The sequence below is a fragment of the Oncorhynchus keta genome, chromosome 6 (assembly GCF_023373465.1).
Source record: "Oncorhynchus keta strain PuntledgeMale-10-30-2019 chromosome 6, Oket_V2, whole genome shotgun sequence".
Taxonomy (NCBI): Eukaryota; Metazoa; Chordata; class Actinopteri; order Salmoniformes; family Salmonidae; genus Oncorhynchus; species Oncorhynchus keta.
In genome coordinates, this window is record NC_068426.1 from 12,399,816 (window position 1) to 12,413,488 (window position 13,673).

The 13,673-nt window shown below is 46.8% G+C and overlaps 1 protein-coding gene across 1 annotated transcript in view; it reads right to left on the reverse strand.

Annotated features, from left to right (window-relative positions):
* The window catches only part of LOC118385741 (short transient receptor potential channel 5-like), an 82,170-nt gene that overhangs the window by 51,262 nt on the left and 17,235 nt on the right, over positions 1 to 13,673 (reverse strand). The gene's annotated exons all lie outside the window — the stretch shown is intronic.

The following is a 13,673-nucleotide window of genomic DNA, read 5'->3' on the forward strand; positions in this document are numbered from 1 at the left end:
AAAGCTGATTGTGGACTATAGGAAAAGGCGGGCCAAAACAGATCCCCATTAACATCAACGGGGCTGTAGTGGAGCGGGTCGAGAGTTTCAAGTTCCTTGGTGTCCACATCACCAACGAACTAGAATGGTCCAAACACACCAAGACAGTTGTGAAGAGGGCACGACAAAGCCTATTCTCCCTCAGGAAACTAAAAAGATTTGACATGGGTCCCCAGATCCTCAAAAAGTTCTACAGCTGCACCAACGAGAGCATCCTGACCGGTTGCATCACCGCCTGGTATGCTAACTGCTCGGCATTTGACCGTAAGGCGCTACAGAGAGTAGTGCGTACAGCCCAGAGGAAAGCCAAGAACATTGTCAAAGACACCAGTCACCCAAATTATAGACTGTTCTCTCTGCTGAACGGCAAGCGGTACCGGAGCGCCGAGGCTAGGTCCAAGAGGCTCCTGTTGTGGAATTATCAGAATTAGTTGAGTAACATAGATAAGATGTGTTATTTTCATGATATGCTTATGAGTTATTTCTCATAAGAATGTATTTTGTTGTACTATAGTGGTGGCCATTGACAGTTATCTGTTCTATGTCAGGACTAAGTTGCATGGGCCACGGAGAGGGGAGAGGTCAAAGGGTCATCATATCTTTTCGGTGTGGCAGTGACTCCCTACTTTTCTCATCGGGGAAAGAAGGGTGACAGTGTCTGGAATCATTCTATGCTCCCTCTTTGTTGACCTATAGGGTCACTCTCCGTGAGTTTGTCCTCTGATTGGTTTTATTTAGAATTGTCTTGGTACCATACCATTTTGTACCAAGGACGAGATAAGAGCTTTGTTTAGGAGACCAAACTGAACGATAATTTATAGCCCACTCTGTCTGACTAGGGGATATTCTCTCTGAAGTAAGGTTTTTTCTCTCTGTGTAAGTTCCTAAGACCTGTGTTTTGTCATGTCGTCTAGGAGGGGGTGGATCTTTGCTATAAAGGATCCCATTTGCCATTGTGTAAGGCACTCTCAACTTTTCATTGGAGATACTGAAATGTTGAAAGTCAAAATGCTATTGCAAAAGCTTAATTATTATTAAAGGTGAAGATTAAGCATAACTCTGACTCGTGTGATTTGCTCTCTCATCAGTTGGTAATTAAGGAAATTTCCACGACACTCCTTAAAACCTGTTGGGGATAGGGCTGTTTACTGCCCCCTCTGGAGTAATTGCGTGCCCATAGTAAACAGATTTTTTTTTTGTCAAAAGTTGCTAATATATGCAAATAAAAAATATTATTGAATAGAAAACACTCTAAAGCTTCTAAAACCGTTTAAATTATGTCTGTATGTAAAGCAGAACTCTCAGGGCAGTCATTCTCCCAAACTCTCTCTTGTCATCAGAAAAGTTGGCCCAACTTTGACGTCATCGCCCCCACCCTTCCCAAGCACCTACAGGTCTGGGAACAGTCTCTTTGTCTTCAGCGCGATGTCTGCTTCCAATGGGGCTTCTCATTGTGAGAATCGCGCTCACGAGAGTTTTGGCGGGCCGAAACCTTTCGGTCACGCAAAAACAGGTTACTCTCATGCGCGCTCTGCTCCGGTCCTGTCTTTTTTCCAAGATCGATTAAATGGTGCCTGTGTTTCTGTTCGTCCTCACAATTGCTGTACACCTTTATAACATGTTAAAGCTTGATTATGAACTTAAGTTTGACAAGTTTAGTCGACATATAATATGTAATTTCAACGTTTTGGTGCGCATCCACTTGACTTTTGGCTGCATTTCAACCGAAATGTGTCGTGTTTGAGAACCGAAAGACACAGACTGCAAAACTAAACGCTGTTTTTGGTAAGTAGAATTCCTTCCAGGTCTTCTGATGGAAGAACAGCAAAGGTAAGGGAATATTTATGTGGTAAATTTGGGTTTCTGTGGACTCCAAGATAGAGGAGCCATAATGCTACTTTTTGAGCGCCGACTCATAGTATAGCCTAGTGAACGAAACCTGTAACGTTAAAAATAAATGTAACACAGCGATTGCATTCAGAAGAAGTATATCTTCCTATATATATGTAGAACATGCATATTTAGTCAAAGTTTATGATGTATATTCATTGTTAGCTGACGTTATCTGCCGGAGCTATCGTCATTTCTCAGGACATTTGAGTAGCATTTTTTGAACGATGCATCATTGTAAACAGAGATTTATGGATATATATAGCATATTATTGAAAAAACATAAATGTACTGTGTAACATGTTATATTACTGTCATCTGATGAAGATTTCAAAAGGTTAGTGAAATTATTTTTCTTTTAATCCTGCGTTTGTTGATTGCATATTTTTTAACTTGGCTATGCAAATTAGCTGTGTCTTCGGTGGTGGTTTGACATAAATATGTGCTATGTTTTCGCCGTAAAACATTTTAGAAATCTGACTTGCTGGGTAGATAAACAAGGTGTTTATCTTTCATTTGAGCCATTGGACTTGTTAATGTGTGGAGGTTAAATATTTTTTGGAATATTTTTGCGTTCCATGCGCCACCTTCCAGCTGAACGTGGGGGGGTGTTCCCAGATTGGAACCCTAGTCTCCTTCTGGTTAACAGCTTCTACTCCCAAGCCATAAGACTAGTGAACAATTAATCAAATGGCCACCAGACTGTTTACATTGACCCCCCCCCCTCCCCCCTTTGTTTTTACACTGCTGCTACTTGCTGTTTATTATCTATGCAGTCACTTCCTCCCTACGTACATGTACAAATTCCTCATCTAACCTGTATCCCCGCACATTGACTCGGTACTGGAACCCCCTGTATATAGCCTCGCTACTAACCTGTACTACCACTGAGGAAGTACAGTTCCCGCTCAGCCCAGTCAAAACTGTTCGCTGCTCTGGCCCCCCAATGGTGGAACAAACTCCCTCACGACGCCAGGACATCGGAGTCAATCACCACCTTCAGGAGACACCTGAAACCCCACCTCTTTAAGGAATACCTAGGATAGGATAAGTAATCCTTCTCACCCCCCTTTAAGATTTAGATGCACTATTGTAAAGTGTCTATTCTACTGGATGTCATAAGGTGAATGCACCGTAGAATGTATTTGTAAGTCGCTCTGGATAAGAGCGTCTGCTAAATGACTTAAATGTAAATGTAAATGTGACCCTGCACATTAACTCGGTACTGGTACCCCCTGTATATAAAGCCTCACTGTAACCTGTACCCCTGCACATTGACTCGGTACTGGTACCCCCTGTATATAGCCTCACTACTAACCTGTACCCCTGCACATTGACTCGGTACTGGTACCCCCTGGATATAGCCTCACTACTAACCTGTACCCCTGCACATTGACTCGGTACTGGTACCCCCTGTATATAGCCTCGCTACTAACCTGTACCCCTGCACATTGACTCGGTACTGGTACCCCCTGTATATAGCCTCGCTACTAACCTGTACCCCTGCACATTGACTCGGTACTGGTACCCCCTGTATATAGCCTCGCTACTAACCTGTACCCCTGCACATTGACTCGGTACTGGTACCCCCTGTATATAGCCTCGCTACTAACCTGTACCCCTGCACATTGACTCGGTACTGGTACCCCCTGTATATAGCCTCGCTACTAACCTGTACCCCTGCACATTGACTCGGTACTGGTACCCCCTGTATATAGCCTCGCTACTAACCTGTACCCCTGCACATTGACTCGGTACTGGTACCCCCTGTATATAGCCTCCACATTGACTCGGTACTGGTACCCCTGTATATAGCCTCCACATTGACTCTGTACTGGTACCCCTGTATATAGCCTCCACATTGACTCTGTACTGGTACCCCTGTATATAGTCTCCACATTGACTCGGTACTGGTACCCCTGTATATAGTCTCCACATTGACTCTGTACTGGTACCCCTGTATATAGCCTCCACATTGACTCGGTACTGGTACCCCCTGTATATAGTCTCCACATTGACTCGGTACTGGTACCTCCTGTATATAGCCTCCACATTGACTAGGTCCCGGTACCCCTGTATATAGTCTCCACATTGACTCGGTACTGGTACCCCCTGTATATAGCCTCGCTACTAACCTGTACCCCTGCACATTGACTCGGTACTGGTACCCCCTGTATATAGCCTCGCTACTAACCTGTACCCCTGCACATTGACTCGGTACTGGTACCCCCTGTATATAGCCTCGCTACTAACCTGTACCCCTGCACATTGACTCGGTACTGGTACCCCCTGTATATAGCCTCGCTACTAACCTGTACCCCTGCACATTGACTCTGTACTGGTACCCCTGTATATAGCCTCGCTACTAACCTGTACCCTGCACATTGACTCGGTACTGGTACCCCTGTATATAGCCTCCACATTGACTCGGTACTGGTACCCCTGTATATAGCCTCCACATTGACTCTGTACTGGTACCCCCTGTATATAGCCTCCACATTGACTCTGTACTGGTACCCCCTGTATATAGTCTCCACATTGACTCGGTACTGGTACCCCTGTATATAGTCTCCACATTGACTCGGTACTGGTACCCCCTGTATATAGCCTCCACATTGACTCGGTACTGGTACCCCTGTATATAGTCTCCACATTGACTCGGTACTGGTACCTCCTGTATATAGCCTCCACATTGACTAGGTCTGGTACCCCCTGTATATAGTCTCCACATTGACTCGGTACTGGTACCCCCTGTATATAGCCTCGCTACTAACCTGTACCCCTGCACATTGACTCGGTACTGGTGCCCCCTGTATATAGCCTCGCTACTAACCTGTACCCCTGCACATTGACTCGGTACTGGTGCCCCCTGTATATAGCCTCGCTACTAACCTGTACCCTGCACATTGACTCGGTACTGGTACCCCTGTATATAGCCTCGCTACTAACCTGTACCCCTGCACATTGACTCGGTACTGGTACCCCTGTATATAGCCCGCTACTAACCTGTACCCTGCACATTGACTCGGTACTGGTACCCCTGTATATAGCCTCCACATTGACTCGGTACTGGTACCCCCTGTATATAGCCTCCACATTGACTCTGTACTGGTACCCCTGTATATAGCCTCCACATTGACTCTGTACTGGTACCCCTGTATATAGTCTCCACATTGACTCGGTACTGGTACCCCCTGTATATAGTCTCCACATTGACTCGGTACTGGTACCCCTGTATATAGCCTCCACATTGACTCGGTACTGGTACCCCTGTATATAGTCTCCACATTGACTCGGTACTGGTACCTCCTGTATATAGCCTCCACATTGACTAGGTCCCGGTACCCCCTGTATATAGTCTCCACATTGACTCGGTACTGGTACCCCCTGTATATAGCCTCGCTACTAACCTGTACCCCTGCACATTGACTCGGTACTGGTACCCCCTGTATATAGCCTCGCTACTAACCTGTACCCCTGCACATTGACTCGGTACTGGTACCCCTGTATATAGCCTCGCTACTAACCTGTACCCCTGCACATTGACTCGGTACTGGTACCCCTGTATATAGCCTCGCTACTAATCTGTACCCCCCCTGCACATTGACTCGGTACTGGTACCCCCTGTATATAGCCTCGCTACTAACCTGTACCCCTGCACATTGACTCGGTACTGGTACCCCCTGTATATAGCCTCCACATTGACTCGGTACTGGTACCCCCTGTATATAGCCTCCACATTGACTCTGTACTGGTACCCCCTGTATATAGCCTCCACATTGACTCTGTACTGGTACCCCCTGTATATAGTCTCCACATTGACTCGGTACTGGTACCCCCTGTATATAGTCTCTACATTGACTCGGTACTGGTACCCCCTGTATATAGCCTCCACATTAACTCGGTACTGGTACCCCTGTATATAGTCTCCACATTGACTCGGTACTGGTACCTCCTGTATATAGCCTCCACATTGACTAGGTCCCGGTACCCCTGTATATGGTCTCCACATTGACTCGGTACTGGTACCCCCTGTGTATAGTCTCCACATTGACTCGGTACTGGTACCCCCTGTATATAGCCTCCACATTGACTCGGTACTGGTACCCCTGTATATAGCCTCCACATTGACTCGGTACTGGTACCCCCTGTATATAGTCTCCACATTGACTCGGTACTGGTACCCCCTGTATATAGTCTCCACATTGACTCGGTACTGGTACCCCCTGTATATAGCCTCCACATTGACTCGGTACTGGTACCCCCTGTATATAGCCTCCACATTGACTCGGTACTGGTACCCCCTGTATGTAGCCTCCACATCGACTCGGTACTGGTTCCCCTGTATATAGCCTCCACATTGACTCGGTACTGGTTCCCCTGTATATAGCCTCCACATTGACTCGGTACTGGTACCCCCTGTATGTAGCCTCCACATTGACTCGGTACTGGTACCCCCTGTATATAGTCTCCACATTGACTCTGTACTGGTACCCCCTGTATATAGTCTCCACATTGACTCGGTACTGGTACCCCTGTATATAGTCTCCACATTGACTCGGTACTGGTACCCCCTGTATATAGCCTCCACATTGACTCGGTACTGGTACCCCCTGTATATAGCCTCCACATTGACTAGGTACTGGTACCCCCTGTATATAGTCTCCACATTGACTCGGTACTGGTACCCCTGTATATAGCCTCCACATTGACTCTGTACTGGTACCCCCTGTATATAGCCTCCACATTGACTCGGTACTGGTACCCCTGTATATAGCCTCCACATTGACTCTGTACTGGTACCCCCTGTATATAGCCTCCACATTGACTCTGTACAGGTACCCCCTGTATATAGCCTCCACATTGACACATTGACTCTGTACTGGTACCCCTGTATATAGCCTCCACATTGACTCTGTACAGTTACCCCCTGTATATAGCCTCCACATTGACTCGGTACTGGTACCCCCTGTATATAGCCTCCACATTGACTCGGTACTGGTACCCCCTGTATATAGTCTCCACATTGACTCTGTACTGGTACCCCTGTATATAGCATCCACATTGACTCTGTACTGGTACCCCTGTATATAGCCTCCACATTGACTCTGTACTGGTACCCCCTGTATATAGCCTCCACATTGACTCTGTACTGGTAACCCCTGTATATAGCCTCCACATTGACTCTGTACTGGTAACCCTGTATATAGCCTCCACATTGACTCGGTACTGGTACCCCCTGTATATAGCCTCCAAATTGACTCGGTACTGGTACCCCCTGTATATAGCCTCCACATTGACTCTGTACTGGTACCCCTGTATATAGCCTCCACATTGACTCGGTACTGGTACCCCCTGTATATAGTCTCCACATTTACTCTGTACTGGTACCCCCTGTATATAGCCTCCACATTGACTCTGTACAGGTACCCCTGTATATAGCCTCCACATTGACACATTGACTCTGTACTGGTACCCCTGTATATAGCCTCCACATTGACTCTGTACAGGTACCCCTGTATATAGCCTCCACATTGACTCGGTACTGGTACCCCTGTATATAGCCTCCACATTGACTCGGTACTGGTACCCCCTGTATATAGTCTCCACATTGACTCTGTACTGGTACCCCCTGTATATAGCATCCACATTGACTCTGTACTGGTACCCCCTGTATATAGCCTCCACATTGACTCTGTACTGGTACCCCTGTATATAGCCTCCACATTGACTCTGTACTGGTACCCCCTGTATATAGTCTCCACATTGACTCTGTACTGGTACCCCTGTATATAGCCTCCACATTGACTCTGTACTGGTACCCCTGTATATAGTCTCCACATTGACTCTGTACTGGTACCCCTGTATATAGCCTCCACATTGACTCTGTACTGGTACCCCCTGTATATAGCATCCACATTGACTCTGTACTGGTACCCCCTGTATATAGTCTCCACATTGACTCTGTACTGGTACCCCCTGTATATAGCATCCACATTGACTCTGTACTGGTACCCCCTGTATATAGCCTCCACATTGACTCTGTACTGGTACCCCCTGTATATAGCCTCCACATTGACTCGGTACTGGTACCCCCTGTATATAGTCTCCACATTGACTCTGTACTGGTACCCCTGTATATAGCCTCCACATTGACTCTGTACTGGTACCCCCTGTATATAGCCTCCACATTGACTCTGTACTGGTACCCCTGTATATAGCCTCCACATTGACTCTGTACTGGTACCCCCTGTATATAGTCTCCACATTGACTCGGTACTGGTACCCCCTGTATATAGTCTCCACATTGACTCTGTACTGGTACCCCTGTATATAGCCTCCACATTGACTCGGTACTGGTACCCCTGTATATAGCCTCCACATTGACTCGGTACTGGTACCCCTGTATATAGCCTCCACATTGACTCTGTACTGGTACCCCCTGTATATAGCCTCCACATTGACTCTGTACTGGTACCCCCTGTATATAGTCTCCACATTGACTCGGTACTGGTACCCCTGTATATAGTCTCCACATTGACTCGGTACTGGTACCCCCTGTATATAGCCTCCACATTGACTCGGTACTGGTTCCCCTGTATATAGCCTCCACATTGACTCGGTACTGGTACCCCCTGTATGTAGCCTCCACATTGACTCGGTACTGGTACCCCCTGTATATAGTCTCCACATTGACTCTGTACTGGTACCCCCTGTATATAGCCTCACTACTAACCTGTACCCCTGCACATTGACTCGGTACTGGTACCCCCTGTATATAGCCTCACTACTAACCTGTACCCCTGCACATTGACTCGGTACTGGTACCCCCTGTATATAGCCTCGCTACTAACCTGTACCCCTGCACATTGACTCGGTACTGGTACCCCCTGTATATAGCCTCGCTACTAACCTGTACCCCTGCACATTGACTCGGTACTGGTACCCCCTGTATATAGCCTCGCTACTAACCTGTACCCCTGCACATTGACTCGGTACTGGTACCCCCTGTATATAGCCTCCACATTGACTCGGTACTGGTACCCCCTGTATATAGCCTCCACATTGACTCTGTACTGGTACCCCCTGTATATAGCCTCCACATTGACTCTGTACTGGTACCCCCTGTATATAGTCTCCACATTGACTCGGTACTGGTACCCCCTGTATATAGTCTCCACATTGACTCGGTACTGGTACCCCCTGTATATAGCCTCCACATTGACTCGGTACTGGTACCCCCTGTATATAGTCTCCACATTGACTCGGTACTGGTACCTCCTGTATATAGCCTCCACATTGACTAGGTACCGGTACCCCCTGTATATAGTCTCCACATTGACTCGGTACTGGTACCCCCTGTGTATAGTCTCCACATTGACTCGGTACTGGTACCCCCTGTATATAGCCTCCACATTGACTCGGTACTGGTACCCCCTGTATATAGCCTCCACATTGACTCGGTACTGGTACCCCCTGTATATAGTCTCCACATTGACTCGGTACTGGTACCCCCTGTATATAGTCTCCACATTGACTCGGTACTGGTACCCCCTGTATATAGCCTCCACATTGACTCGGTACTGGTACCCCCTGTATATAGCCTCCACATTGACTCGGTACTGGTACCCCCTGTATGTAGCCTCCACATCGACTCGGTACTGGTTCCCCTGTATATAGCCTCCACATTGACTCGGTACTGGTTCCCCTGTATATAGCCTCCACATTGACTCGGTACTGGTACCCCCTGTATGTAGCCTCCACATTGACTCGGTACTGGTACCCCCTGTATATAGTCTCCACATTGACTCTGTACTGGTACCCCCTGTATATAGTCTCCACATTGACTCGGTACTGGTACCCCCTGTATATAGTCTCCACATTGACTCGGTACTGGTACCCCCTGTATATAGCCTCCACATTGACTCGGTACTGGTACCCCCTGTATATAGCCTCCACATTGACTAGGTACTGGTACCCCCTGTATATAGTCTCCACATTGACTCGGTACTGGTACCCCCTGTATATAGCCTCCACATTGACTCTGTACTGGTACCCCCTGTATATAGCCTCCACATTGACTCGGTACTGGTACCCCCTGTATATAGCCTCCACATTGACTCTGTACTGGTACCCCTGTATATAGCCTCCACATTGACTCTGTACAGGTACCCCTGTATATAGCCTCCACATTGACACATTGACTCTGTACTGGTACCCCTGTATATAGCCTCCACATTGACTCTGTACAGGTACCCCCTGTATATAGCCTCCACATTGACTCGGTACTGGTACCCCCTGTATATAGCCTCCACATTGACTCGGTACTGGTACCCCTGTATATAGTCTCCACATTGACTCTGTACTGGTACCCCCTGTATATAGCATCCACATTGACTCTGTACTGGTACCCCCTGTATATAGCCTCCACATTGACTCTGTACTGGTACCCCCTGTATATAGCCTCCACATTGACTCTGTACTGGTAACCCCTGTATATAGCCTCCACATTGACTCTGTACTGGTAACCCCTGTATATAGCCTCCACATTGACTCGGTACTGGTACCCCTGTATATAGCCTCCAAATTGACTCGGTACTGGTACCCCTGTATATAGCCTCCACATTGACTCTGTACTGGTACCCCTGTATATAGCCTCCACATTGACTCGGTACTGGTACCCCCTGTATATAGTCTCCACATTTACTCTGTACTGGTACCCCTGTATATAGCCTCCACATTGACTCTGTACAGGTACCCCTGTATATAGCCTCCACATTGACACATTGACTCTGTACTGGTACCCCCTGTATATAGCCTCCACATTGACTCTGTACAGGTACCCCTGTATATAGCCTCCACATTGACTCGGTACTGGTACCCCTGTATATAGCCTCCACATTGACTCGGTACTGGTACCCCTGTATATAGTCTCCACATTGACTCTGTACTGGTACCCCTGTATATAGCATCCACATTGACTCTGTACTGGTACCCCTGTATATAGCCTCCACATTGACTCTGTACTGGTACCCCTGTATATAGCCTCCACATTGACTCTGTACTGGTACCCCCTGTATATAGTCTCCACATTGACTCTGTACTGGTACCCCCTGTATATAGCCTCCACATTGACTCTGTACTGGTACCCCCTGTATATAGTCTCCACATTGACTCTGTACTGGTACCCCTGTATATAGCCTCCACATTGACTCTGTACTGGTACCCCCTGTATATAGCATCCACATTGACTCTGTACTGGTACCCCCTGTATATAGTCTCCACATTGACTCTGTACTGGTACCCCTGTATATAGCATCCACATTGACTCTGTACTGGTACCCCTGTATATAGCCTCCACATTGACTCTGTACTGGTACCCCCCTGTATATAGCCTCCACATTGTACTGGTACCCCCTGTATATAGTCTCCACATTGACTCTGTACTGGTACCCCCTGTATATAGCCTCCACATTGACTCTGTACTGGTATATAGCCTCCACATTGACTCTGTACTGGTACCCCCTGTATATAGCCTCCACATTGACTCTGTACTGGTACCCCTGTATATAGTCTCCACATTGACTCTGTACTGGTACCCCTGTATATAGTCTCCACATTGACTCTGTACTGGTACCCCTGTATATAGCCTCCACATTGACTCGGTACTGGTACCCCTGTATATAGTCTCCACATTGACTCTGTACTGGTAACCCCCTGTATATAGCCTCCACATTGACTCGGTACTGGTACCCCCTGTATATAGTCTCCACATTGACTCGGTACTGGTACCCCCTGTATATAGCCTCCACATTGACTCTGTACTGGTACCCCTGTATATAGTCTCCACATTGACTCTGTACTGGTACCCCTGTATATAGCCTCCACATTGACTCGGTACTGGTACCCCCTGTATATAGCCTCCACATTGACTCTGTACTGGTACCCCCTGTATATAGCCTCCACATTGACTCTGTACTGGTACCCCTGTATATAGTCTCCACATTGACTCTGTACTGGTACCCCTGTATATAGTCTCCACATTGACTCTGTACTGGTACCCCCTGTATATAGTCTCCACATTGACTCTGTACTGGTACCCCCTGTATATAGTCTCCACATTGACTCTGTACTGGTACCCCCTGTATATAGCCTCCACATTGACTCGGTACTGGTACCCCCTGTATATAGTCTCCACATTGACTCTGTACTGGTACCCCCTGTATATAGTCTCCACATTGACTCTGTACTGGTACCCCCTGTATATAGCCTCCACATTGACTCGGTACTGGTACCCCCTGTATATAGTCTCCACATTGACTCTGTACTGGTACCCCCTGTATATAGTCTCGCTATTGTTACTTTATTGTGTTACTTTTTATCATTTTTGACTTAAGTTTATTAGGTCAATATTTTATTAACTCTTTCTTGAACCTCACTGTTGGTTAAGGGCTTGTAAAGTAAAGCATTTCACGGTAAGGTGAATGTTGTGTTCGGCACATATGACAAATAAAGTTTGATTTGATTGTGGATGCATAGGGATGAGGGACCAACGACCCGATTTGAACGACTTTACTAACTGTGGCATGCTGGGTAACCAGTCCCAGCAGAGCAGCTGATTCTATCAAGCCCAAACAGTAGTTCCCCCTCCTCCCAAGTGTGTATATATATTGGATGCACATGCTGAATTCAACTAGTTTAACCCTGCTGTCCTCCCACCGTCCCCATGCCCCCCGACTTCTCCCTGACAACCAGGCACTCAACTCCCACGTGAATGTGCTGTCCTTCATCTCTGACCATCTACCTCTAGAATGATTGCTGTTTTGAATAAGGTAACTTTAACCAACCATAAGATGTCTGAATGCTGACTGAACTGAGAGTGTTGCTGACTGTAGTGGTCTGAAGGATGAAGGATGAAAGAGCTGTAGCCTACTTGCTGACCGAGGCATGATTATTCTACCTGGCATTTTCCCCAGTGTGGTTGGTTAGGTTCTCTTAACAGCCCTGCAGACCTGGAGAAGACTGAGAATTTATTACACTGCAGAGGGAAATACAGTATTCAGCTCACAACAAAGGAGCAGCCAAATGCCAGCATTCCAATCAAGAGGAGTGTGTGCGTGTGTGTATGTGAGTGAGGATGAGTGTGTGCTTTTGTTTGGCCCACACATATGTGAGGGTGTGTTTGTCAGACCTCTCCCGGGGTACAAAAGGGAAGGAAAGACAGCGTGCCAAATGTATTTTATACCAACAAAAAGAAGCAACAGAATGGCAGAATTCTCAGTGGTATAGTAAACTGTGAATAGATCCCTTTAGTTGGCAAGAACACAAGCCAGCTGATCACCCAAGCTCTCGACTTGCCTGTGTCTCGTTTCATTTAGACTTAAACGCTGGGACTCACTTCTACATGCTATTCCTGTAGATATTTTTTATAAATAGATGGTGAGATGACTACAATTTCTGACACAACTCAAATTGGTCCTGTTATCACTGTTCAATATCAAGACGATTTTAATTAAAGTGCTCGACCATCAAGCTTCCATTGTCTACAACAGATCTCTTCTAGTCACTGCTCTCTTCTCAAATGTCAGGGTCATTTCCTCTAGTCTGCTAGATTATTATTAGTCAAGTGTTTTGTCACTGACAACAACTGACATTTTGCTGCATAAAGAAATATCCTAGGAAACAACGCATGGAAATTCATCATTGGCACTCTAGTGATATTATCACAAGCATACAGGAAGATG